The 27952-nt window shown below is 38.9% G+C and overlaps 1 protein-coding gene and 1 pseudogene across 1 annotated transcript in view; one reads left to right on the top strand and one right to left on the bottom strand.

Moving 5' to 3' along the window:
* Positions 1-27952, top strand: part of RYR2 (ryanodine receptor 2) — an 803099-nt gene that overhangs the window by 178513 nt on the left and 596634 nt on the right. The gene's annotated exons all lie outside the window — the stretch shown is intronic.
* Positions 171-17021, bottom strand: LOC110127130 (partitioning defective 6 homolog beta pseudogene; annotated as a pseudogene).

Raw genomic sequence — 27952 nt, 5'->3', positions numbered from 1 at the left:
CAGATGATTTCTGCGTTTTGGTCTCTGAATACACCCAGTCAATAGCATCTGGTTGCTTGCCTTAGTTCTGAAGAACATGGGAAATAAAGAGTAAAGCATGTGAAAGATGAAAATATAATATTAGTTCCTGATAGGGGACCCATCCTTGTGAGCAGTATGTTCCCAAGAAGAAGAAAAGGCAGAGCTGAGCCCAACATGCCTGCTTTCCCCCAAGTTGACCAGTCAGCGAGGTCAGGCCATCTCCTGGGGGCGGAAGGCTAGAGTGGGTGGTCAAGGAGAATCCTCTGGAATGGTGAGAATGGACTGTCCTCTAACATTAGAGATTTGAGTTGATCAAGTCTGGAATCTAGCAAAAAATTAACATTACTGTTAGATCTGTGTTTCTATTTCTGCTTTGCAAATAAGATCATCTATACCTTTTTTTTTTTTAGATTCCACATAGGTGAATTAACGTATGATATTTGTCTTTCTTTTTTGACTTACATCATTTAGTAAGATAATCTCTAGGTCATCTATGTTGCTTCAAATGGTATTATTTCATTCTTTCCTATGGCTAAGCCTTGTCATGTAAACTGAAGTGCCTCAGTATACTCCATGGATTCCAAACCTAACCACCATTTCTGCATCCCACACACTGGGCAAGTGATGAACTTATTGGGTGTCACAGAGCATTTTCCCCAGTGCCATCTCTTTGCTCGTATGTAAGAATAGTAGTCTAGCAAAATACCTTTCATTTTTTTTTTATAGAGCTCTGCCCTCTGCCTGGCCAATGCAATCTAGATGCTTTCTTTAATGTCATAATATATTTTGTTAATTTTAGAGGTAGACACAATGTTGAAATGTTATATTACTCTAAGAAAAATAACTGAAACTAATCATAAAAAGCAACTGTCTTTTATTTATGCCAAATGAAAAACTGAATAGAATAAAATCAAACTTAAATTGTGGTTGGGATAAGCAGAGAGAGGGGAAATGTAACCTTAGTGATCCGTTCAAAACCTTTAAAAGAAATATTTCTGATATTATCCCTAATATAACTTGATTTGTTTGAGAGTGTTAACTTAAATCTCTCCTCTATAAATCACAATTATAGTAGTTTTAGACTTATCAAATCATGTAATTGCAAATAGCTTTAGAAAAATACAATAAAAGCAGCACCCTATAGTCACTTAAAGTTAATAAAGAAGCCTCTCAGAATTATACTTACTTTTTTTTCCAAACGGAGGTATTTTTAAGGAATTGTCAAAGTAGAGATATACTCAGCTTTTAAAAAACGAGCTTATCTTTATTCCAAATGTAGATTTAATCCTACTTCTGTTGGTTGGCTTAATATAAATCAATTGAATACTGAGATCTTTCTTTTTTAAAGCTGCTCCAAAAATTATGACTGATTTTAATTTAGGGCACACTTGGTTTTCTTTTTACACAAGTTAAATCTGTGGTAATTTTAAGATGAATGTGATTTTAGCATAATGATTGGGGATTATGAGATTTGTTTATGTGGCTGATAGAATTGATTTGTCTCTAATCAGCTTTATATTAAAAAAAATAAAAAAACTTTATATGTTGGTCATTTTTGAAATCTGCTTTTCCCTGCTTATTTTTTAAGCCAGTTAAATGCCTTTCTGAACAGCAGTGGGTAAAGTGAATGAGTGCTTTTTAAAATTCTTGAACAAATGTAATTCATGTTGATGAAATATTTGTGAGTTCATGGTGGAGAGCCTGTTATTTAGCACTAGGGAGTGAAAATGGTTAATTAATTAATATCATACCTTTTTGTTTTACCCATATAAATTTCCCCTGAGGCCAAAACTTTGTTGATTTCTACAGAATATAGTATGTGGTTATAAATACAGAAAGTGGTTTTCCATGTTGCCCAGTGAAGGGTGATGTATGTGGCACTAGAATAATCCACAGCCAAGGAACACAGACCTAAATGTCTCACATGAGGCTTGTGTCCATAACACCGTAGTCATGGCCTAGGTAAGTAATTACATGTCGTTCAGTCTCTGTAGCTCCCACTAATCTTTTCTTCTTCAACTAAAGAAATATTTTCTTGGCTGTGCTGCATTATACGTGGGATCGTAGTTCTCTGACCCCTTGCGTTGGAAGCGAGGAGTCTTAACCACTGGACTGTGAGGGATATCCCCCTCCCACCAGTCTTGTTTCCCTTGACTCCTTCAAAGGAGCCACCACCAATACCTATTTCTTTTGCCAAGGATCCAGGTGGTGGTGGACCAATTTCTTAGCATCTTTGGGATTCCTGTGGGTTAATGCTGTGATGAGGCCTCTTCACTGCAAGAGGTGCCAAACATGATGTGGTCTAATTAATGTTAGGTAGCAACCTCTATATTCCACAGGATGTCTTAGTCCATCTGGGCTGCCATAATAAAATAGCACACACTGGGTAGCTTATAAGCACAGACATTTATTTCTCACGATATTGGAGGTCAGAATTCTGAGATCAGTGTGCCGGTGTAGTTGGATGAATTTCCTGGGGACACATCAGACCATAGTACATGAGAAAATTTCAAGAGGAGCAAGAAAGTTTTGAATGCTGGAATAATAGGAAATAACTTTTGAATGTATTTCAACACTGAAGACATTTTTATTTACTGCATCTTTCACAGTATGTTTGGGGTAAGCCATGCATCACTTTTTTTTTTTTTTCTTTACCTTTCATGGCAGGCTGGGATATTGAAGGAGAAAGAAGGAAACTTACAGGAGAAAAGTGTGAAGATTGAAAAAACACCACCTTGCAGCTAGGAAGGCACATGTGTTAAAAGGAAATGTTCTGAGATTATTCTTATATCCCTCCGTGTGTGTGTCTGTGTATGTGTTATTTGCTCAGTCGTGTCTGATTCTTTGCAGCTGTGGACTGTAGCCCACCAGACTCCTCTGTCCCTTGGATTCTCCAGACAATACTGGAGTGGGTTGCCATTCCCTTCTCCAGGGGATCATCCCAATCCAGGGATTGAACTGGGGTCTCCTGCATTGCAGGCAGATTCTTTACCAGCTGAGCCGCGAGGGAAGCCCTGTGAATATTCCCGTGAATACTGTAAATTAGTTTGAGTGTCTGGGCTCCAATTAATTTTAATACTCCAAATGTACTTAATTACGCTGTAAGAACATATTACTCGATTGGAACTTGGACTTTTTTAGAGGGTCACAGATGGCTTTATCCATTTTAAAATTCCCCCTTGTCTGAGTATAACTCTATTGGTTGAACATAATTTTTTGTACTTTTGGAGAAAGAAGTTTATGACATAAATGATAAGTTTGGTACGTAAGGAGCTTTTTTTATTCCCCTCTTGATCTTATTCAGTGATTTTGTATTAGTTACTGATGGATCCTTTTCAGGTGACTTTCTGTACTCTTCTTCTATTAGATAAATTTCTGATTAATCTTTACTGTATTTTTGTTCATGTTACATGGCTAGAAAGACTTAGCATGTGGAAGCATTACTCAAGTTTGGTGGCTGTTAGTCTTGCCGTTCCCAACTTGGTAGTTTTATATACTTAAAAATTTTTTTTCTATACTATATATATTTTTTATTGAGTTGCAGTTAACTTATAATGTTGTGTTAGTTTCAGGTGAATAGCAAAGTGATTCCATTGCACATATACATTTGTATCTATTTTTTTCTCAGATTCTTCTCCATTATAGATTATTATAAGATATTGAGCATAGTTCCCTGTGCTATATAGTAGGTTCTTGTTTTCCTATTTTTTATATATAGTATTTCGTACATGTTAATCCCAAATTCCTAATTTATCTCTCCCACTCTATCTGCTATGGTAACTGTAAGTTTGTTTTCTGTGTTTGTTTCTATTTTGTGAATAAGTTCATTTGTATAATTTTTAGATTCTGCATATAAGTGATACTATATATTTATCTTCCTCTCCCTGACTTACTTAGTGTGATACTCTCTAGGTCCATCCAGGCTGCCTCAAATGGCATTATTTCATTTTTTATGGCAAAGTAATATTCCAACACACACACACACACACACACACACACACACACACACCCCCCACATCTTATTTACATATATATTTTAGAGTGTACCTTGGAGTGATACACCCTTTTAAGTGTAACCCAAATCCAAACTTCAGTTTAAATGTGTTAATAACTCTTTAAACCATTAACTATTCTAACTGTAGGTAGGTGGGTTGATAAGCACATTGCTGTTGTTGTTTATTTGCAAGTCATGACTGACTCTTTTGCGACGCCATAGACTCTAGCCAATCAGGCTCCTCTGTCCATGGGATTTCCCAGTCTAGAATACTGGGGTGTGGGTTGCCATTTCCATCTCCAGGGGATCTTTCCGACCCAGGGATCAAACCTGCGTCTCCTGCATTGGCAAGCAACACTGACTAAACCACAGCGACTTATTTCTTGAAATTGGAGTGAATGTAGGGGACTCAAAGTTGAGGTAGATGTCCATCCCTATCATGAAGAAGCTTAGTTTTGTGAGTTTTTAAAAATGCTCAAGAGTCTCGTTAATTTTTAAAGTAGCTTATGGATGCTGTGAAAACTATATCCTCTCTACTCTTAATGATAGAGGTGGTTGAAACCACTACGTAGCCCTCCTTGAGATTCAGGGTCCACTTGGAATCGTCTTTGAAAGATCTTGATTTAGAAGCCCATGCGTACTCTCCACATTTCTGACCGATTGATAAAAGATTAGATGTTACCATTAGATCTCTTTCCTCTACCCCAGTCCATATGTGCTAATTTCCCCTCTTTGTGTAGTATTTGCAAAAAGCAGAATTAATGGTTCTAGAGAGTTGTCATGTAAACACAAGGAGTTTTCCTACTTTTAGCCAAAGGCCCTGCCTGTTGTGTGGAAGTCACTATCTAGGCCTTCCTGACTCACCTTCTCCTGGTCATTGATGGACATTTGTTCTTGATCTGACATCAGACCTCCTGGGAGCAGACCCAAAAGTGGAATTGGGAGTGTCTGATAATATCATATGGAGTCCATGCAGTTTAAACTCTCATCAGCAGTCAGATTCTTTATCTTGCTTGGTTTTGTGGTTTCTATCCTCTGTACAGCTGCTTCTCAAAGTGGTTCCTGGATATTAACCTGGAATAACCTGAACTGGGGCACAGCTCCTTCCAAGTAGAGATTGTGGAGTGAGCTACTTATGGTCTGGTTTTTTAAACAGTTGGAAAAGTTTGAGTTTGGCTACTGCAGTTGGAACATTGATGATCCCCAAGCAGATGTGAAGATAACAAAGTTATGATTATTGATACCATCAAAATAACAAGGGTCTAAGAGAATGAGAGACTGTTTAGCTACTTCCCCATCATCCTTTAAGGCTGGGCACCAGCTCCGTCAAGATAGTTTTTAGGGCAAAGGGTGGGGTATAGATGTGTCATTTAAATCAGCACATGCTAGCTTTTATTGTGTCATATGTATGTATATTTGAGTGGGAATGTGAAATAAGTCTTGGTGTTCATCACACAGTTGCCTTTGTCCCAGTGTTATTTTGAATTCTATGACTAGAAATTTTTTCAACCCTTCATTCATTCCAGCATATTCTGAGGAACTACCATGAGCTCATGTGCACAAAGTTCTTCCTTCCCCTCCACAGCATCTTGTCACACATCCATTTTCAAAAACAACAACAACAACAATAAAACACCAAAAACCTCATTTACAAATTGGAGAGAGTTATTTCTAATGATGAAGGGATGCCTATTATTACCTCTGATAGGTATCTGCTGTGTTTTAGATGCTTACGATTTGCTGAGTTAGCTCAACTCCTGTTGTTTATTGTGATGTGGTGGATCAGTGAATAGCATTGACGTTTTCTTGTTTTGAACCCTTTTTGCTTTATTATTATCATTTTTTTCCCCCTTGGGAATTGGCAAGAAAGAGCCAGGGATTTAGGGAAAATGCAGATGAGGCATGTGTTTAAGAGGTAGAACAGAGTCTAGAGAACGATAATCAATCCACAGTTATATGATGGACTTTAACTTAGGGAAAGCCTTAAGAATCTGCAGATTTGTCCTGATATTTTATTTTGTACAGGAGGAAATTTAGATCTAGGAAAATTCTATGATATATCTAAGGTTGCATGCATAGTTTGTGGTAGAGAAAAGAAGTCTTAGGTTCTTTTCAGTGTTAAAAGTAAGAAACAATACAGTAATTAAGATAGCAGGCAGCAATTTTTCTTTTATCCTTGAGCAGTCAACAAGACAGAAAGAACTTGGACTGAGTTTAAGTAATTTAAGATAGTTTTGGTGGTATAAAATGGAATAAAGTGCTTTGAGGTATTATTTTGAGGAGATCTGCAGTCTAAGATGTTTTTGTGTGGTCCTTTCCTAAAAGTAGGAGTGGAACGGTTGAAGGCCTTGTGAGTATCCTTTTATCCCAATGGTTTTATGATGATCCTGTAGTTCAGAGAGGGAAATATTGATATTCAAATATTGATTATTTTAATCTCTCTCTCAATCACCTGGTTTTGAACTTCTCCAGTAGGAGGAGCTGTGACAAGGACTATGGAACTGTCAGCCAGAGGGGCTGTACTGGAGTTCTGTTATTTTAATTTGTAACTGCCCTGGATATGCAGATTGATCACAGACCTGTGATTCACCAACGATCTATAGTAGATTTGCAGTTGATGTTTGCAATTAATGTTCAACTTTGTTTTGAATTGGATAATGAAATATTCTCTAACTTACTGACTAGCATGTGTAAGTTGATTGGGAAAAATAACAATAAAGGGATCTAAATCAATTAGGGAGGTGGGTCACCATCAGCCTAATACACTTTTCCCAGTGATGCTTCTCTTGCTTCCTCTTTCAAATAGACATATATAAATGCAAAAATTTGTAATGTAAAAGATGGGGGAACTTTTACCCATATATGGAACTACATGTGTTTTTATTCTTTTGAAAAATGTTTCTGAGCACATCCAGTTGGGAGGTGCTCGGCATTCAGTACTCACGCAGCAGTGCACTTGAACAAGGCTCTAAGTTTCCTTTCTTAGCTGTTGCTGTGCAATGTAGTATATGTGTCAAGAGAACATGTTGGTTTTTCATCATCGGTGTACTCTGCATGAGTGCAAGGACTCTGAGGAATAATTAAGATTTAAATATTCCCAGCTTGGAGGGAGGGAGTTGGGATACAAGGACATTTTTCTTTCTCTCTTAGGAGTTTATCGTTAGAGAAGAGTCTTTGCTTGCTCATTAAAGCTGCCATTAGTGCTTCAGCACACAAAAACGTCCCAAGTTTTTGCCTCTTCCAGTCATTGTTTTCACTTGGGGTTTAATTTTCTGGTATCATAAAGAAAATTTGAGTCCTGAATTTTTTTAGAAGCTTCGATGTTCTGCTGCTAGTGTGAAGTCACCATTGTCCTGTTACTGTGAACCATGGGCTTTCCTGGTGCCTCAGATGGTAGAGAATCTCCCTGCAATGCTGGAGACCTGGGTTCGATCCCTGGGTTGGGAAAATCCTCTGGAGGAGGGCATGGCAACCCACTCCAGTGTTCTTGCCTGGTGAATTCCATGGACAGAGGAGCCTGGCGGGCTACAGTCCATGGGGTCACGAAGAGTCAGCCACGACTGAGCAACTAAACGCCATAAGGGATTAAGAAGATAAACACCATGATGTCTTAAAGATGAGCAGTGACCTCGTGGAAGTCACTGCATCACAAGATCCCCACGGAAAGTTCCTACAGGAAATGACCCTTTCATTGGAAAAGCTTTTAAGTTTGAAGTGCTTCCAGTTTCACGTCCTGCTCTTGTCAGAGCAGTATTGATTTACTCAGGGTCCTGGAGGAGCTCTTTGGATGTATGTGCAGAAATCCCCCTCACACTGGTTCTAGTCAGAATACAGGAGGGATGTGGTGTTGACTCATGTTATCGAAAGGTTCAGGGTGGATTTAAATTCAAGCATAGCACTTCCCAGGGATTCAGATGACACTGTTTCGAGGGATCCTCTTGTTTCTTGGCTGTGTTTTCTTCTTGGTTGACTTTGTATGCAGACAGGTTTTTCCCATGAGGTAACAACATGGTGAGCAGCAGCTCCAGGCCCATATTCTACCAGCTTTGAGTCTGGCAGATAGAGATGTCTCCTTCCTAAGAGTTCCACTGGTGGGATTGAATGTCACTGTGCCCACTTGGGTCCTTCACTAGGAAGATGGAAGGCCGTGGTCACGTGTGTGCCCCTGCCCCTCAGAGGGGAGAAGGGGCAGAATCAGCTCCACCCAAACCACCTGGACTGAGCGTCTGGAAGAAGAAAGTCCCTCCGAAGAGGAATATCATCGTCTCACCAGAAAAGCGGCGGTGATGACTGGGCTGTCCAAACAACATATTGCCACTCCCTTCTGCTAAAATGTTACCATCCTTTTACACTCATGCATAAGGTGGTATTTAGAAAAAAATCATCTTTCTACATTTAGTGTTTCCAGTCTGATCTGACTGGTTCCAATAGAGACTCCCTTTTTCAAAGCCATTTATAGCAAAGGCTTTTTAAAGTATGTTTGTCTCATAAAAACCAATGGATTCAAGATTTTATTTAAAAATTAATTTTTAAAAATTTTATGGAAGTATAGTTGATTTGCAGTGTGCTGATTTCTGCTGTTCAGCAAATGATTCAGCTGATATAAAGTGAAGTGAAGTCGCTCAGTCGTGTCCGACTCTTGGCGACCCCATGGACTGTAGCCCACCAGCCTCTTGAGTCCATGGAATTTTCCAGGCAAGAGTACTGGAGTGGGTTGCCATTTCCGTCTCCAGGGGATCTTCCCAACCCAGGGATTGAACCCTGGTCTCCCGCATTCCAGGCAGACGCTTTACCATCTGAGCCACCAGGGAAGCCCCGATATATATATGTATATATTCTTTTTTACATTGTTTCCATTATGGTTTATCACAGGATATTGAATCTAGTTCCCTGTTCTATACATTAGGAACTTGTTGTTTATCCATTCTCTATATAATAGTTTGCATCTGTTAATCCCAAACTCCACACCATCCCTTTCCTATCCCACTTTCTCTTGGCAACCACAAGTCTTAATGTCTGTGAGTCTGTTTCTTTTTCATAGATAAGTTCATTTGAGTTGTATTTTAGATTCTGCGTATAAGTGTTATCATGCAGTATTAGTCTTTATCTTTCAGACTGACTCCGCTTGGTACGATAACCTCTAGGTCCATGTTGCTGCAGATGGCATTACTTCACTCTTTTTAATGGCTGAGTGCTATTTCACTGTATATGTACCACCTCTTCTTTATCCATTTTTCTGTCCAGTGGACATTTAGGTTGTGTCCATGTCTTTTGTGAACAGTGCTTCTGTGAACATAGTGGGTACATACATCTTTTTGAATAATAACCAGTGCTGTAGTGAACTTTGGGGTGCATGTATCTTATTGAATTATGGTTTTGTCTGGATATATGCCCAGGAATTAGATTTCTGGATTCACTCACTGTTTCATGTTTTGTCAGTGCTTATGAAAGATAACCTGTGTTTGTATTATGATTGGCCTCTTTAGAGGCCCGTTTGGTTCTGTTGGAATGTCTCTCTTTGGACTTTGGAGCTTGGTCAGGGCAGAGCTCACCATGAACTGAACAACTCTATGAGACAATTTCTACATAAGCTTGTGCAGGCAAACATGAATCTTTTACTGTGGAAATAAAATTCAGCTCTATTTCCTGATTTGTCAGGGTCCAAGAACAGTAAGGATGTAGGGTTAGCATGTGTAGGGGAAAGCTCATTTTCATTCAAACATATAACTAGATGGAAATCACAGAGCTCTGAAAAATGTTTTCTACAAATTCAGGCTCAGGTTTGATGTCTTTTTTTTTTTAAATATATATATATTTTAATGTGGGCCATTGTCAAAGTCTTTATTGAATCTGTTACAATATTGCTTCTGTTTTTTGTTTAGTGTTTGGCCTGGAGGCATGTGGGATCTTAGTTTCCCAACAAGGGGATCAGCCACACTGCCCTGCATTGGAAGGTGAAGTCTTAACCACTGGACCACCAGGGTAGTCGTGATTGGAAAGTCTTAAATAATGTATCAAAGTGGGAAAAGAAACTCAATAGAGATAAAGTTGCAGAAGGGCAGTGCTGATTAGAGAAAATCTGCAGATGAATTTTAATTGAGGATATCTCTGTCGCTTCGTAGACTCTTAAACAGGTTTATCAGTCAGTAGTTGTTGAACCTTCATTTGATTGCAGAAGTGGCTTTAATTTGAAATGACCCTTTACCAAGAGTTTTTTTAAATGTAACTTTATGTATTTTTGGTTGTGCTGGGTATCTATTTATTTTATGTATTTATGAACTGTGATTCATACTTTATCATAGTTCTGTAACCATGCCTTTCCTGATGTTTTCTGAGATTGTTTTGTTGCTGCGGAGGCGTTTCTTTGGTTGAGGTAAGCAGGGGCTACTCTCTGCTTGCTCTCTGCGGGTTCTCGTTGCAGTGGCTCCCCTAATTTCAGAGCACAGGCTTTAGGGTGTGCAGGCTTCAGCAGCTGCGGCTTCCAGGCTCTAGAACACATGCTCAGTAGTTGTGGAACATGGACTTATTTGCTCCAAGATCCATGTGGGATCTTCCCAGATCAGGAATTGAACCCAAGTCTCCTTTGGCAGGCAGATTCTTTACCACTGAACCACCAGGGAACCCCTACCATAAATGTTTAAATCTGTTTTCTTTCCTTGTTTCACTGCTTTTTTTCGCTCCAGTTGACCCCCTCAATGCCAGCAGCATTATGGAATTGTCAATCCTATTCAATTTTAGGCAGACATATTTGCTTTTTGAATACTAGCATTATTTCTGAAATATTTGATTTCCTCAAGTAGTACTGATAACTTCTTACTCATTTTGAAAATATCTGAAACTGCCTCTATTTTCCTATTTTTTTTGGTTTGGTCATTTGCAGCTTTTGTCTTCTTCTTTGATTGGTTTTCTCTCAGAAATAGGAGTACACATGATGATTTTTACTTTTTAAATGATATTTGCTTCCAACAATTTCATTCTGTGATTCAGTGACCACTAGCTTAATTTATAAGTTCATCCAAGCAACTGTTATTTAGTTGCCAAGTTGTGTCTGACTCTTAGCAACTGTGGACTATAACCCACCAGGCTCCTCTGTCCATGGGATTTCCCAGGCAAGAATACTGGAGTGGGTTTCTTCTTCAGTTTATAAATTCAGCCAAGCAATGGCTACTTTAGTCAGTTTTACTGGGAGATGAATAAAATTTTGTTGTCCTTGTTGTTGTTCTATTTCTTGCAGGTCTGTGTATTATTGTGCAAGTGACTATTGGTACTAGTTGAAAGATATCTTTTTGAATTTTATCTTGTCTAGAACTGGCATTTGCTTAATTGTTGCATTTATCTCCTTTTTATTTTAATTTGGAAGAAAACAACTTTCAATGATTCATAACTTATCATAGTTGCATAACCATATATTTTCTGATTTTTTTCTGAGATTTTTGCAGAAGAAGGTAAAAGTGAAAGACCTCAAAACCATTAAATAATGCAGGAAGAAGGAGCATTTGAGCTTCTGAAAAAAAATTGTTTCTGTAAAATCAGCTTTTGAGCTGCAGCTCCACTTTCCTTGTAATTTCCTTTGGCTATGGAGTTTTAAATTACACAGACTTTGATGTTCAGAGCACCACCCTCTCTCTCTGGCCCATTCATTGTGGAAGGGCTCCTGTCAAGGATAATTTTTAATAAAAGACATACGGTGATCACAGGGTGAAGGCAACTTTAGGAAGGAAGCCCACTCAGATGTCGTGGAATCTTTCAGATGCTGCTAGTAGTTTCTTTACGTTCAGCTGCACAAGAAGCTTCTTTCCTGAGTTGATCAGGTAAGAGGGCTCTGATGATTGCTGGACAAGCTGTCCCTAGCTGGCCACTGTAGATTGATCACGACAGCCTTGCACCCTGTTCAGTTCAGTTTAGTTGCTCAGTTGTCTCTGACTCCGTGAGTTCATGGACTGCATCATGCCAGGCTTCCCTGTCCACCACAAACTCCCGGAGCTTGCTCAAACCCATGTCCATCGAATCGGTGATGCCATCCAACCATCTCATCCTCTTGTCATCCTCTTCTCCTCCCTCCTTCAATCTTTCTCAGCATCAGCGTCTTTTCAAGTGAGTCAGTTCTTTGCATCAGGTGGCCAAAGTATTGGAGTTTCTGCTTCAGCATGAGTCCTCCCAATGAGTATTCAGGACTGATTTCCTTTAGGATGGACTGGTTGGATCATCTCCTTGCAGTCCAAGGGACTCTCCAGAGTCTTCTCCAACACCACAGTTCAAAAGCATCAATTCAGCAGTGCTCAGCTTTCTTTATAGTCCAACTCTCACATCCATACATGACTACTGGAAAAACCATAGCTTTGACTAGATGGACCTTTGTTGACAAAGTAATGTCTCTGCTTTTTAATATGCTGTCTAGGTTGGACATAGCTTTTCTTTCAAGGAGCAAGCATCTTTTAATTTCATGGCTGCATTCACCATCTACAGTGATTTTGGAGCCCCTCCCCAAAATAAAGTCTGTCACTGTTTCCATTGTTTCCTCATCTATGTGCCATGAAGTGATGGGACCAGATGCCATGATCTTAGTCTTTTGAATGTTCAGTTTTAAGCCAGGGTTTTCACTCTCCTCTTTCACTTTCATCAAGAGGCTCTTTAAAGAGAAACGTTCTGCAGAACAATGACCCCTCCATGGGGTATTGAGGTAGCTGGAGAAAGGTGGATGGAACCTATGGCAGTGGAGGGCAAGGGGAGAAATGATTATTTTGAAAGGCAAACCTATTGCTGATTATGTTAAAAGCAAAAATAGAAAATAGAGTCCAGGATATCTTAGGTGGGTCTTTTAAAGTTGAAAAGTTACACTGTAACTGACATATGGAAAGAATAAGCCAAAAATTCAAATGTTTCCATAATACTTTCCAAATCTTGACTACAAATCACAGCGTTTTGGGATTTGTTGAATCTGATTAGAATCATATGAAGGTGATACATAATTTGGAAAAATCCATTTATTCAGGTTGTGTTTCAGTCAGTATTTGACTAAGTCATCTCTTGCCAAGATATCTTTCACAAGAACTGGGATGATATTTTCTTTATTTCTCCTGATCGATAATCATCCAGAGCATCCCAGGCAGGATATTCCTTCTTTCTTTATTCTTAAAAAATTTAGTTTTTGCTTATAATATAGTCATTACATCTTTTGCTGGAAAAGGATGTTTTAATGTAACTGCATATTTGCTCTGTGAGGCATGTAAAGCAATGAAGGAATGAACCCAGTTTTCATGATCATAAGAAGATAGATAGAGTTGTGAAGAAGATAAGAGTTGTGACACTATATTAACAGTGAGAAGTTTCTAAAAAATCCAATTTGGATTTTTTTTTCTTTATACAAGTGTATCTTTATTTGTAAAAAATAATATACAACTAAAGCTAATTTGATTTTTAAAATCAAAATTCATTTAGTGATAATGTACATTTTATAATAAAATTGTAGTAAAATACTGACATTTGATAGTTTAAACAAAGTATCATTCATGTAAAAATCATGTTGCATGTAAAATTTAATTAGAAAATTCATAGTTCACAAAAGTACATATATTTTGTTGATAGCTCATGAGGACATTATCATAAACTTACTTAAGATACAGAATAAAATTCACAGTTAGCTTGACATTTAGTACTATAAAATTTTAAGGTGAATCCACTGATATTTTTGTTAATAAGGTACACTTGAAACAATTCAGGCTACCAATGAATCGACATTTTACTGTATAACCCAGATCTATTGGTTTTACAATATGTCTAGTAATCAGTTATTTCACCAATAATTTAAATGAGAGATCCAGCTGAAAAGACCACTGACATATACTTTTAGCGGGAAAATTAAAATAAAAAGCACTAGCAGCTTTGATTTCCATTTTCATGAATACATACAAGACAGATCTATATTTTTACAGTTAAAAGTTGTTCAAAAAGTCAAGCCCTGAAGTATTTCTTCCCCTAAGAGAACAGTTCTGATGTTAAAACTTTGTTTAAAAAAAAAGAGAGAGAGAGAAAGAGAGGTAGTATGTGAAAGTATTTTTACTCAAAATGTTGAACTCCTGCACCACTTGTAATATAAATGAAATGTAACCTTCTACTTACTAAATTTTGCCATTCAAGAGTTAAATTTGTAAAACTCAACAGAATGTTAAACCTGGAATGCCATTAAAAAATAGTGGTTAAATAAGTGGAAGAATTTCTATGAATTCAACAAAAAGTATACTGTTACATAACATTGTGCAGTTAATAGTTTAGTGATAATATGTTTAGTGGTACAACGTGAACAAAATACAATGAAGTATTCTGAGTCAAGTGATCTTCATTTAATCAACTTTACTTCATATACTTTTACCATATAGAGAAAATATCCTTCAAAACGGAGTCATTCCATTCTTCATTGTTTTAATAGCACACAATTGTTAAAAGGTATCCATTCTAGCCCTACCATAAAATTAATCAATAAATAACTCTGAGAGCAACATCAGTAAGCCACAGGGAATTCATGTCGTTCACACTGTTCTCAGTCTTTATATACAAGCTACCATAGCACTGGTGCACCTTATACAACGAAGCCAGGCAAGGAACGAAAAGTTAGCAGCCTTACTCTTACCTTGTTCTAAGTGGATGCATCAGAAAGTAATAAATAGCCTCTTTTTTTTTTTCCCATTTATTTTTATTAGTTGGAGGCTAATTACTTTACATTATTACAGTAGTTTTTGTCATACATTGAAATGAACTAGCCATGGATTTACATGTATTCCCCGATTAATGTTAAGAGGCTATTTATTCCGGGATGGGGAATAAATAGCCTCTTAACATTAATTGAGATACACTCTACCTGTCAAAGGTGAATACTACATACTTTCCATAAAGTGTAGGCAGTGTTCCTACAATCCCCACTAAGAAAAACCCAAAACTTTCATATAAAAAGTGCACAAGGCTGTCCTGTGTATAAAAATCTCTTAGTTTGGGTGTTTTTTTTTTTTTAATGAAAATAATTCACACTACTCAAACACATTAAAAGGGTATAAAGGCAGACCAACAAAATACACAAAGAAAGGAATGATTTCCAATGAGATTCGGAATGAGGACAAGAAGACATTATGGGAGAGAGTCTCCCACATCAGCAGAGGCGATGGAACTGCCTTTCACAGCATTTAAGGGATGCCTGAATGGAATGAGTTTGTAAATGTGGAAGTTACAGGAGGGACAAACGCGGATCTGAACGACTGTTTAAGTTCCTTAATTCAGGCACATTGCTTCAATGATTTATAACTTGAAGCAGCCACTAAAAAACAAGTCAGTTGGTTTGATTTCTTAGAAGTTGAGAGGTGGGGGTGGGGGTGGGGGAGCATTTGGAAAAACTGTTAAAATTAGCAACAGAGGAACATCTAAAAAGTCAAAATAAAATACGGGGCATATAGGAGCCGAGGTCCCCAAAGTACCAAATAGATAAGACTTCTTCACATTAGAAATTAAAAAATATAGTTAAGGGACAAATTAACCAGGCTCTGCACAGCAGGTTAATATGCAACCACTTCAAACGGAAATGATCTAGTCCTTAGGGTGTTTAGTTCTGGGGAAGTGTGCTCTAACATCCAGTTCTCTATATACAAAATAGCAAAAGCACATCATTTCAGTAGCAAAGGCCCCTCTGTTTTAGACTTGAATTTACCTCTAACCCACCAAAGTTTATATGAATTATCAAACTACTATTTCAATAACATTTTTAAGCTTGCGAGATATATATATGTATTTTTTCATGCCTATCCCAGATCACTTGTTCAGAGGTATATAATGCTTGCCACTAGCCAAATTTACAGAGTCTCCATGGCATCCTTGTTCAGAAGACATTCAAGCCGTGAGGGTCTCATAGTGTGATGGCTGTTCCATCTTCCTCTAAGAGTTTCTGGTCTGGAGCACTCGTTTCGAACTCGGTGCGGGCGCCACTTGCTACCGGTGGTAAGCTCACCTCGTTAGCAGGGATGAAACCGTTCTGCCCAGACTCGAAACTGCGTTCTACCTGCGTGAGCGACTCGAGGCTCTCGGCGCTGGGCGCGGCCCTGGGGGTCTGCCGCGGCTCCCCGCTGTCCTCGATGACGATGTCGTCGTCGTCGCTGTCCTCCTCCCCCGGCTCCAGGCTGGGCTCCGGTGGCGGCGCGCTGCCGGGGAGGCTGTTGTCGGTCGACTGGCTGGAGCTGCCCGAAGTCCGACAATTCCGGACGACGTTGTTCCTCTGGTTGGCCGGCCGCACCGTGATGATGAGGTTGCGGCTGTTGGCGATCATCATGTCGGTGACCTGGTCAAGGCTCTTCCCGGATACTTCAATGCCGTTCACCTCCAGGACTTCGTCGTTGACAGCCAGCAGCCCCGTGCTCTGAGCCAGGCCCCCCGGCACGAGTCTGGAGATGAAGATGCCCGGGAGCTTCTCCAGGCCGTGCGGGGTCACCCGGACGCTGGCCCCGTCCCGGATGTGGAAGCCCAGCGGTTTCTCGGTGCCGTACTTGGAGAGACGCTCCCGGCGGTGTGTTTCCGGGAGAATGGCCACGTCGGTGATGGAAGACACAGGCCGGAAGTCCTGGGGCAGGCTAATGACTATGTGCGGCTTTTTTCTGTGGTTGTCGGGCCGCAATATGTTGGTGAGAGCATTCTTCTTCTTGATGAGGGTGTCTGTACCAAAGGCACTGCAGTCTGCCTCTACCTTTTTCTGTATAAAGATGCTCAGCAGTGGGTTGGCCGTTGAAACGGCTTTGTGATGATTGTCGTCATTATTTATAGGTAGTAAATCGCCGTGGATGTCTGCATAGCCTACTAAAACGTCAACATTGGGTATTTTATGAACATGTTGCAGTATTCCATAAAACTCCTCAAACTTTCCAGGTTTTGATCTTTCCAGTGAAAACCGACGAAATTCATCTCCAAACTTGCTCTTCACCTCCGTGGTGCCCAGGCAGCCGCTGCCCGCCCGGTGCCGGTGGCCGCGGGTCATCCTGAGGCCGGGCCCGCGGCGGCCTCCTCTAGCGGGCCGCCCCTCGGGGGCGCGCGGGGCGAGTCCAATTTGGATTTTTAAATGACATACAAAGATGACTAGACAGTGAATATCCTCTTAGAGAATTTTTTAAATCTGGAGATTTAAAAAGTTGCTGAATTAAACATCCTTCATCAGATATCAGAAACCAGTGGAATTTAAAGTGCCACTTTCTTTCTAGATGAAATTTTTGATGAGTACTTTTGGGAAGTTAATACTTTCTTTGTCCTAATCAGTGTGGTTTATGCATTTCTTATAGTAAATACCTTTTTACATTTTCTTTTAAATTTTGTGTTGCTTTGCATGAGTGTCAGTTTTGGATAATGCTGGCCTAGTGCAGTGTTCTCAGGGGTGATAGATCTTGACTGGTTTGCCATGCTGCTAAAACTAGTTATGACCTTGTTGGTGACCTCTGTTGCTAGTCCAAGTTACCAGTTATGTGGCTGTTAGTAATAGCCAACTATTATATGATACTTCACAGTTTGCAAAGGACTTCATGTGTTTCATTTAATTAATCTTTGTAATAATCCAATGAGAAAGGTAAGTGTAGTTTTTTATTTTTTTAATGAATGAGATACTTGAATCTCCTAGAAGTAGACTATTCCAAGGTTAAGCAGCTAGAAAATGAGGGAATTGCTCTTTAATTCATATTTGCTAGAGATTTAAAAAAATATTTTGTACCTTCTAATTCATCCACTCATCCATCAAACATTTATTGAACATCTGTTATATTCTTGGTATGATTGCTGACACAAGTGCCACAAGAATGAAACATGGTCCTTGTCTTTGAAGAGTGTAGTCTAGGGAAAGAAAGATGCAAAGAGAAAGTGTGATGAATGTGTAAGTCGTGGTCTCCATGAGGAATTCCATCTGTCTACTTCAGGATTTACAGAGGGTAACTTATACTTTGACCCTGTGTACATTTTTTAGATGACTGTAACAGCCTTTCCCAATGTGCCTCAAGTTGTACTGGGATGAAGTAAACTGGGCAGAAAGCAGTGAAGAGCTCCAAAGAAATGTTACATTAGAAGGTAGCTTTAACAGACAGACTACTGTATACAGTAGATAAACAACAAGGACCTACTGTATAGAAAGGATGCTATTTTTAATACCTTGTAATAGTCTACAATGGAAAAGAATCTGAAAAAGAATGTTTATCTATACATTTCTCTCTCTATATATAACTGAATCACTTTGCAGTACACCTGAAAAATTGTAAATCAACTATACTTCAATTTAAAAACTTATATATAAACTATTGATACTATATGTAAAATAGATAATTGATGAGAACATATTGTATAGCACAGGAAACTCTACTTAATGCAGTGTTGTGCCCTAAATGGAAGGCAAATCCAAAAGGGAGGGGACATGGGCTTACTGGGGACTCAGTGGTAAAGAATCTGCCTGCCATACAAGAAATGTGGGTTCTATCCCTGGATCAGGAAGATCCCCTGGAAAAGGAAATGTCAATCCACTCAAGTATTCTTGCCTGGGAAATCCCATGGACAGAGGACTCTGGTGGGCTACAGACAATGTGGTCTCAAAAGAATCAGACACAACTTAGTGACCAAACAACACATATATCAGTAATAGCCAGTTCATTTTGCTATGAAATAAAAGCTAACACAACATTGTAGATCCCCTGTCCTGCAGTAAAAATAATAAAAAAATTTTTTTTAAAGCTGGACTAAGGCACAGAAGGAGGAACAGCCATGACAACACTCCCAGTGTGACTTACCCACGTCTGTCGGCTCCTCTGCCATTTGGTCTTTTTTTGTTCGTGGTGCTATCGTCCACACTCACTCTAGTATCAGCTATCAACTATCTACTTGTACTCTCTTCTTAGTGGATTCTGAGTGCTTTGAGGATACTCGTCCTAGCACTTTGAGAATTCTTGACTTACCATGTCCAGCTTGTGTCCATGATCATAGTGCATTTTATCCGCACTATTCAGCCAAGCATGGTGTCTTGCATTCCTCAAACTCTTGCTTCCACCTGCGAATGACCTTATTTCCCCGAGAAAACTGAAGCCCTTGGAAGAGAACTTCTGCATCCTCTGCGTCAGTCACCCTTCCAGGATCTCCACCTTCCCACCTACTTGAGGACACTACTTCCACCTGCGCTGTTGACCCCAGGTGGAGAGTCACTGACCCCATCTCTCCCTGAATTACAAGTCTTTTTACTTTATTGTTTTTTTTTTTTCAGGATTATTCCTATCAGTATATGATAATATATTTCTCAAACATATATCAAGACCATCTTTCTTTCTCACCTTTCTCCATGACTTCCTCTGTCATTTCATTCACACAAATAGCATTTTCCACTTGTAGCCATTTAAAATATCAATGCTCATCATTTCTTTGTCCTAAGTTGCTTTATTTTATATAATTTCCCCAACCTGTATATCTATATATCTGTGTATTGTCTGTTTCTCCTATTACACCTCCCCAGGAGAGTTAAGAGTTTAGTCTGTTTTGATCACCTCTCTCCATAGTGCTGAGAAGAATACCTGAAATATTACAGAAGCTCCCTAGTATTTTGTTCCTTAACTCCACAGTCCCTTCCAGTTACTGTATCATTTCTCTACTCATTTTAGCACAATTCAAGAATTGTCTATTCCTGTTGGTCCACATCCTCTCCTCTCATTCTCTCTTAAAATTTAACTTTATTTTTTAACTGGAGTATAATTGGACAGAGGATGAGATGGTTGGATGGCATCACTGAGTCAGTGGACATGAGTTTGAGCAAACTCTGGGAGATGGTGAAGGACAGGGAAGACTGGCGTGCTGCCGTGGGGTCGCAAAGAGTCGGACATGACTCAACAACAACAGTTGCTTTGCTATGTTGTGTTAGCTTCTGCTGTACAATGCGATGAATCAGCCACATGTCCACGTACATCCCCTCTCTCCTGAAGCTCCCGCCTTCTCCCATCCTACCCGTTTAGGGCATCTAGAGCAATGAGCTGAGCTCCCAGTGTGTGAGTCGCTCAGTCGTGTCCAGCTCTTGGAGATTGCATGAACTCTGTCTGGAGATCCCATGGCTCCTCTGTCCATGAGATTCCTCAGGCAGGAATACTGGAGTGGATTGCCGTTCCTTTCTCCAGGGGGTTTTTCTGACGTAGGAACTGAGCCCAGGTCTTGGGCATTGCAGGCACATTCTTTACCATCTGAGCCGCCAGGAGCTCCTTGTGCTACACAGATCTCCATTGGCTATCTCTTTTACTCATGATAGTGTGTGTGTGTATGTATATCAATCCTGGTCTCCAATGCATCCCACCTCCCTCTCCCTCTTAGCACCCCCCGCCCCGCGTCCCCCTACCCCCCGTGTCCACATGTCTATTCTCTATGTCTGCGTCTCTTTTCATGCCCTGGAACTAGGTTAAATCCCCTCTATTCTAAATCTGAGCCTCACTGTTCCACTGCATCAGCCTTTGGCAAGACCACCAATGAACACCACATTGCCAACCATTATGGTGATTCCAAGCCTTCTTCTCACTTACCTTCTGCACAGTATTCTGCTTAGTTGACTGATTTTTCCTTTGTAACACATTTATTTCGTTTGGCTCCTGATTTTCCTCCTCCCTTATAGCCCATTAACTACAATTAACTATAATTCTCCTTTATTGAATTCTCTCATCTGAAATTAGTAATATCAATGTGCACCATGGTCAGGGTTCGTTTTCAGATTCTCTAGTTATTACTCACCCATTCATTTCCCTTGACAAGTATGATGATCTTTAAATACATTTTCATACTGGTGACTCCTGACTGTTTATCTTCAGCCATGGCATCTTTCCTGAATCTGAGTTATATCTCAGCTGCCTACTTGAGATCTCATTTGGATGAAAAGCATCAGAAACCTAGTATGTCCAAACTTGCATTCACAAGCCCCTCCCCTGCTGAATATGCCCTTTCCCTGGTGTTCCCTGTTTCATGACATGGTACCAGCATTTACCCAGGTGTTCAGGACTGAAACCTTAAAATCATTCTTTTCTCTATCTCCATGTTTAATCCTGTCAACTCTTATTTTGAAATTATATCCAGATTCTAGCCACTTGCCAGCACTTTGACAGGCAACACTCCTAATAGACACCACCATCGTCTTTTGTTTTGGCTATAATGACAACCATTCAAATAGTATTTGTGCTCCCAACACGGCAGACAGAGTGATTCTCTTAAAGTGGGGATGAGTCATATCTCTCCTTTGCTTACAACCCTCCATGGTTACCATCTGATTGATTGATTAGTGAAGTTTGATTGATTTACAATACTGTATTAATTGCAGGTGTACAGCATAATGATTCTTTATTGCATATTGTATTATTCCATTATTGATTATTATAAGATATTATGTATCATCCCCTGTACTATGTAGTGAACTCTTGTTGCATATCCATTTGTTTGTACTAGTTTTTAATCTGTGAGTCCCGTACTCCTAATTTGTCCTTTCCACGTTTTCTCTCTCTTGGTAACCATGAATTTGTTTTCTGTGTCTGTTTCTGTGTTGTATAGATATTCATTTGTATTCTTTTTTAGATTTCACATGTAAGTTTATAGTATTGGTCCTTCTCTGTCTGACTTATTTCACTGAGCATGATTTTCTCTTGGTCCATCCACGTTGCTGCCAGCGGCAGTATTCCATTCTTTTCCATGACTAGTGTGCTGTTGTATGTCCGTACCACACACTCTTAAGCCATTAGTCTGTTGATGGGCACTTGGTTTGTTTTCCTGTCTTGACTGTTGTATCACTGCCACTATGAACAGTGGGGTGCAGATATCTTTTTGAATTAGAGTTTTTGATTTTTTCTGGATATATACCCAGGAGTAGAATTGCTGGATCATATGGTAATTCTATTTTTAATTTTTCAAGGAACCTTTATACTCTGCCTTAGTAGCTGCATCAATTTCCCACTAACAGCAAATGAGGGTTTTCTTTCCTCCACATCCTCTAAAGCTTTTAATATTTGTAGAGCTTTTGATGATCGCCATTCTGACCTATATAAGATGATACCTCATTGCAGTTTTTGATTTCCATTTCTCTAACAATTAGCAATGTTGAGCATCTTTTCATGTGCCTGTTAGCTGTCTGTAAATCTTTGGAAAAAATGTCTCTTTAGATCTTCTGCACTTTTTCTGATTGGGTTGTTTGTTTTGTTGATGTTGAATCATATAAGTTGTTTGTCTATTTTGATAGTAACCCCTTGTTGGTCTCATTTTTTGCAAATATTTTCTCCCATTCCAGGGGTTGTCTTTTCATTTTGTTGATGGTTTCTTTTGCTGTGTAAGAGCATTTAAGTTTGATTAGGTCCCATCTGTTTATTTTTGCTTTTATTTCTTTTGCCTTGGGATACTGATCTAAGAAAATATTGCTGTGGAATATATTAAAGAATGTTTCATTTATGTCCTCTTCAAGGAGTTTTATGATGTCTTACATTTAGATCTTTAAACCAGTTTGAGTTTTATTTTTGTATATGGTACTAGAGAATGTTATAGTGTCATTCTTTTATATGTATCTGACCAGCAACCTCAGCACTACTTGTTGAAGAGACTATCTTTACTCCATATTATATTCTTGTCTCCTTTGTCTTTGTAGATTGACTGTAGGTGTATGGTCTATTAATGGGCTCTCTATTTCTGTTTCATAGTATATGTTTCTGTTTTTTTTGTGTCAAAACCATGCTATTTTGATTACTGTTGCTTTGTAGCATAGTCTGAAGTCAGGGAGGGTTATACCTCCAGAATTGTTTTTTTTTTCTTCAGGATTACTGTGGTAATTCTCTTTTGTGATTCCATATAAATTCTAGGATTATTTTGTGCAGTTCAGTGAAAAATGTTGGGTAATGGTGATAAGGATTGCATTAAATTTATAGGTTGCTACTATCATACTTGGACTAAACTCCAGAATCCTTCTCAGGACCTACAAGCCCCTCCTGATCTAACTCTACCAATTTTCCACCCTCGTTTCTTCTATTATCCTCACAGCTCTTTGCTCATCTGACCCTTTCCTAGTGCATGGGTTCTGTGTTTGCTGCCCTTCCCTGCCTGAAATATTCCACATGTTCTTCCCCAAGTTTATTCTTTTTGGTCATGCTGCATATCATGGAGGATCTGAGGTCTGGGAAGTTCCCAGACCAGGGATCGAACAGATGCCTCTTGTAGTGGAAGGGTGAAGTCTTAAACACTGGACCACCAGACAAGACTCTCCCAGGTTTATTTCGATCTCTGTTCATTGTTGTCTCATCAGAGAGTCTGATTCTGACCAGCCTCTAATTTAATCCCCTTCATTACTCTAGAAACATTTGACCTTGTCCTTTTGTATTCTTGGCTCTTATCACTATCTGATATTAAATTTTATAAATCATTCATTTACTTATTTATCTCTTCCTGAGTATAAGCCCTGTGTGTGAAAACTTGTTCTGCTATGTTCTGGTCATGTCATGAATAAGCAAATTTACTGCTTAGAAAAATAGGAATGATGAATTAATACTTACTAATCTTTTATATTCTTGGCACCCTTTCTTGTTCACTTTGTAAATATTATTGATTATTTTAATCTCTTGCAGCAATCCTATAAGGTATGTGTTATCTCATTTCATAGATGAAGATACAGACAATCACAGTGACTTGTAAAAGGAGAGCTGGAGATCAGGATTTAAACTCTGAGTCTAGTCCAAAAGCAATGCTTTCTGGGAATTCCCTGGTGGTCCAGTGCTTAGGACTCTGTTCTTTCATGCCAAGGTCCCAGGGGGTTCAATTCATGGTTAGGAAATTAAGATCCCAAAAGCCACATGGCCTGGCAAAAGTAAACAAACAAACAAAAAACTCCGAAAAAGCTAAAGTAATGCTTTATACTTAATTCATATTATTTAATATTACAAGTGATTCAGTTCAGTTCAGTTCAGTTGAGTTCAGTTGCTCAGTCATGTCCGACTCTTTGCGACCCCATGAATCGCAGCACACCAGGCCTCCCTGTCTTATCATCAAATCCTGGAGTTTACTCAAACTCATGTCCATCGAGTCAGTGATGCCATCCAGCCATCTCTCCTCTGTTGTCCCCTTCTCCTCCTGCCCCCAATCCCTCCCAGCATCAGGGTCTCTTCCAGTGAGTCAACTCTTCGCATGAGGTGGCCAAAGTATTGGAGTTTCAGCTTCAGCATCAGTCCTTCCAATGAACACCCAGGACTGATCTCCTTTAGGATGGACTAGTTGGATCTCCTTGCAGTCCAAGGGACTCTCAAGAGTCTTCTCCAACACCACAGTTCAAAAGCATCAATTTTTCAGCACTCAGCTTTCTTCACTGTCCAACTCTCACATCCATACATGACCACTGGAAAAACCATAGCCTTGACTAGATGGACCTTTGTTGACAAAGTAATGTCTCTGCTTTTTAATATGCTGTCTAGGTTGGTCATAACTTTCCTTCCAAGAAGTAAGTGTCTTTTAATTTCATTGCCGCAATCACCATCTGCAGTGATTTTGGAGCCCCCCAAAATAAAGTTTGACAGTGTTTCCACTGTTTCCCCATCTTTTGCCATGAAGTGATGGGACCAGGTGCCATGATCTTAGTTTTCTGAATGTTGAGCTTTAAGCCAACCTTTTCACTCTCCTGTTTCACTTTCATCAAGAGGCTTTTTAGTTCCTGTTCACTTTCTGCCGTAAGGGTGGTGTCATCTGCATATCTGAGGTTACTGATATTTCTCCTGGCAATCTTGATTCCAGCTTGTGCTTCTTCCAGCCCAGCATTTCTCATGATGTACTCTGCATAGAAGTTAAATAAGCAGGGTGACAATATACAGCCTTGATGTACTCCTTTTCCTATTTGGAACCAGTCTGTTGTTCCATGCCCAGTTCTAACTGTTGTGAATAAGGAATAGTTATGTATAGTGGACAAGTTATTAATAATCACATAGCTTAGTTCTTATTATATAACTTATTATCATATTAACTGTCATTATAAAACTTATTATGTAACACTATGTGACTTCCTTCTGATAGATGAAAACGCTGAAGACAGAATAATAAGTAAATCACCTAGGATCACAACTAGAAGTGTTGAACATGGGTTTTAGATCCTGGGTTTCTGACTGGGCTCTAGTGGGCTCTTTTTGCACAGAGATTTCTGTAACAGATACTTTATGTGTTTCACTTTGTTGGGGTAGCTTTTATGTTTTCCATCCATTATATTTGAGCCCTTATAAACTGGCATTTGAGAGTTCAATACTAAGCTTTTCACAGGCTAGTCCTAATGCTTGTATCATGACTTTGCTTCATGTACAAAGTAACCTTTTGCTGATCTGTGTAATACTGGTGTCAAGCTGAGTGAAAACAACAGAAAAGCTGAAATTTGCTATTTTGCTTATACGCACTTTCTAGAGTACAGGTGTACAACCTGACTCTTGTCAGGAACAGTTTAATGGTCAGATATAATTTGTTGGTTCATTGATTCATTCCCAGGTCAGAGAAAAGCCCTCAGTGGAAACATTTACAAATTGCAAGAAAAGTTCTGGTAATTTACTGAAAGCATATAAAAATATGTATGTTTTGGTGCACTGGATGGTAATATCCATTTGAATTAAAGAATTATAATTAGCAGGAACAGAATTTAATAAGATTGCCAATTACAGAAGTGAATTGGAGGTTGAAACTGCAAACTCATCTCACTGTGTTTTTCAAAAGCAATTCTATGAATCCATAAATAAATTTTATGTCCATACATTCTGGGCTATGAACCCTTGCACAGACATGCAAGTGGGGAGATACATATCAAAACATATTCCAGAAACTAGATTAAACAGTTTTTATGAGTAATATTTTCTCATACTCGGTGTTTTTACTAAAAGCTGTTTGATGTTTATTCTTCTGTGGATGGTATAATTATATATATCCAGACCATTGTTGATTATTTTTTTGATTAGTCTTAAAATTTGTCCATGTTGTGCCGTACAGGGAAAAATACACTTACTGGAGGTCATAGACTTGTACATGTGGGAGCAAGGTAGAGTCTCTCTATATTTGTAATCAAGAAAGGATAGTGTCCTCAAGAGTCAGAAATTGCCTATCTTGAAACAGTTTTTGATGTACAGATTCAGATCTTGAAAATTGCCTCTGAAATACTTCTTCATCTTTTCAGCATTCTTCCTTAACAGTCTTTTCACTATCCATCCTTAAAATGTTGTGGTAATTCATATACAATTGTTTTCTCTTCAGGACTTAACATGGTTTCTGTAATCCAAGTATGGCATGGATCTTTGAAAATCTCTCCTGCTTTAACCCTCTGGTCGCTGATTTTCTGCTTAGAAGAAGAAGAGGAAGAGGACTTTGAATGTTCTAAAATATGCATGCAGTCTCAGCCAATATATTATGTATAGTATACACATATATTGATACTTAAATATGGGTCTCATCTGCTCTGTATAGCTACTGAATATTTCAAAGTAATATGAATAAGTACATTTAGTTTTTCATAGAAGCATAATATCTCAATAACACTTTGTACAATAGTTAAGACTTGCTGTGTTGCAGAATGACTCCATAGGGGCCAGCGCATCTGGCACACCCTTTGGCCTCTTAATACTTTATACTTGAGCATCTACCTGGTAACAGGGAGACATTGTTGAGTGCTCAGTTACTCTCCTTGTGTCTGTGTGATGTCAGTGATCTAGGTGCAGATAGGAGCAATCATTTCTTCACTAGCTCTTTCTGTGGCTATATTCCATGTAGGCAGGTGTGCACATATATTAAGATGAATTTTAACAAATTCAGCCTTATGTATGAGGTCATCTTCAAGTAGGACATTCAGATCAAATCTGGGCTGCAACACAGGTGTAGATACTATGCATGTTATTTTTAAAGTGGAAAAGTGGTAAGGATACCTTTATGTTGATGTTATTGTTAGTGACGTTGCCTGTCAACCTCAATCTTTGTCTCACATGAAACAGTTACTGAGAGTGTCTGAAGTATCTTCAGCCTTTCTAGATATGATTTTTTTTATTTGCATGTCAATTCTCATTACAAAGCTCAAATTAAAATGCTTAATTTTTGTAACTGCTTGTTTTTGTGACCTTTATGACTTCATATGTTATCCAAGCGATTTTAGACTCTTTATCATTGTAAAAATTCAATTTTAAAAAATATTTAGAATACTTCAGAAACTGATTTCAAGGATTTATAACATAGGAACAAAGACATTATTTTTTACCTCATGATCTCTGGGAAACTTTTTCTTCTTCCTTACTGTCTTATTAAAAAGTATAGTTTGCCATCTGTATATCTTAGGTGATATTCATAAGGGCAGTTTCAGTGGGTTTCTTTTTCATATTTTGAAATAAAATTTCACTAGGGAATACATGGGGTATATCATATTATGATCCTGAAATGAATTTTTTGTTTGGTCTTACAGGTACGTCAATCCTGATCTACATCTGTTCTTCTGTAGTTGGAGTCAGATTATAGGATTGTGTCTGCATCCAAAATTGTTTGTGCAATATCTCCTTGTGCTGTTTAATATCCCAGCTTCTGTGCATGTGTGTGTGTGAGTGTGTATGTGTGTAGATTTCCTGATGCCTTAGCGATTCTATGTGTGATCTACATGCGGAGCAAAGGGTGTGCTAGAAGGAGCAGTCTGCCAGGTAGATGGAACTGTATTCCCCTACAACGTTTAGAATCACTTGAACATGGTGGTACTGACAATCAGGCCAACCCCGTGGGTGGCTTCATTACAGTTTGGAAGCTCCCTGCAGAGCCTCCTTGGCTTGCCCTTGGGGCCATCACTCTTGCCATCTTGGTTTACTGCTGCTCCTCTTTCCTAAGTTTTAAGGTAACAAGGAAATGTGGGGCAGCTGTAACTGAAAAGAAAGATGCTCTGCCGAGTTCTAAGCCAGTAACTTCATT

The sequence above is a fragment of the Odocoileus virginianus genome, chromosome 7 (genome assembly GCF_023699985.2).
Source record: "Odocoileus virginianus isolate 20LAN1187 ecotype Illinois chromosome 7, Ovbor_1.2, whole genome shotgun sequence".
Lineage (NCBI taxonomy): Eukaryota > Metazoa > Chordata > Mammalia > Artiodactyla > Cervidae > Odocoileus > Odocoileus virginianus.
Note: the sequence above shows the minus strand (reverse complement) of the source record. Positions and strands in the feature narration are given on the sequence as shown.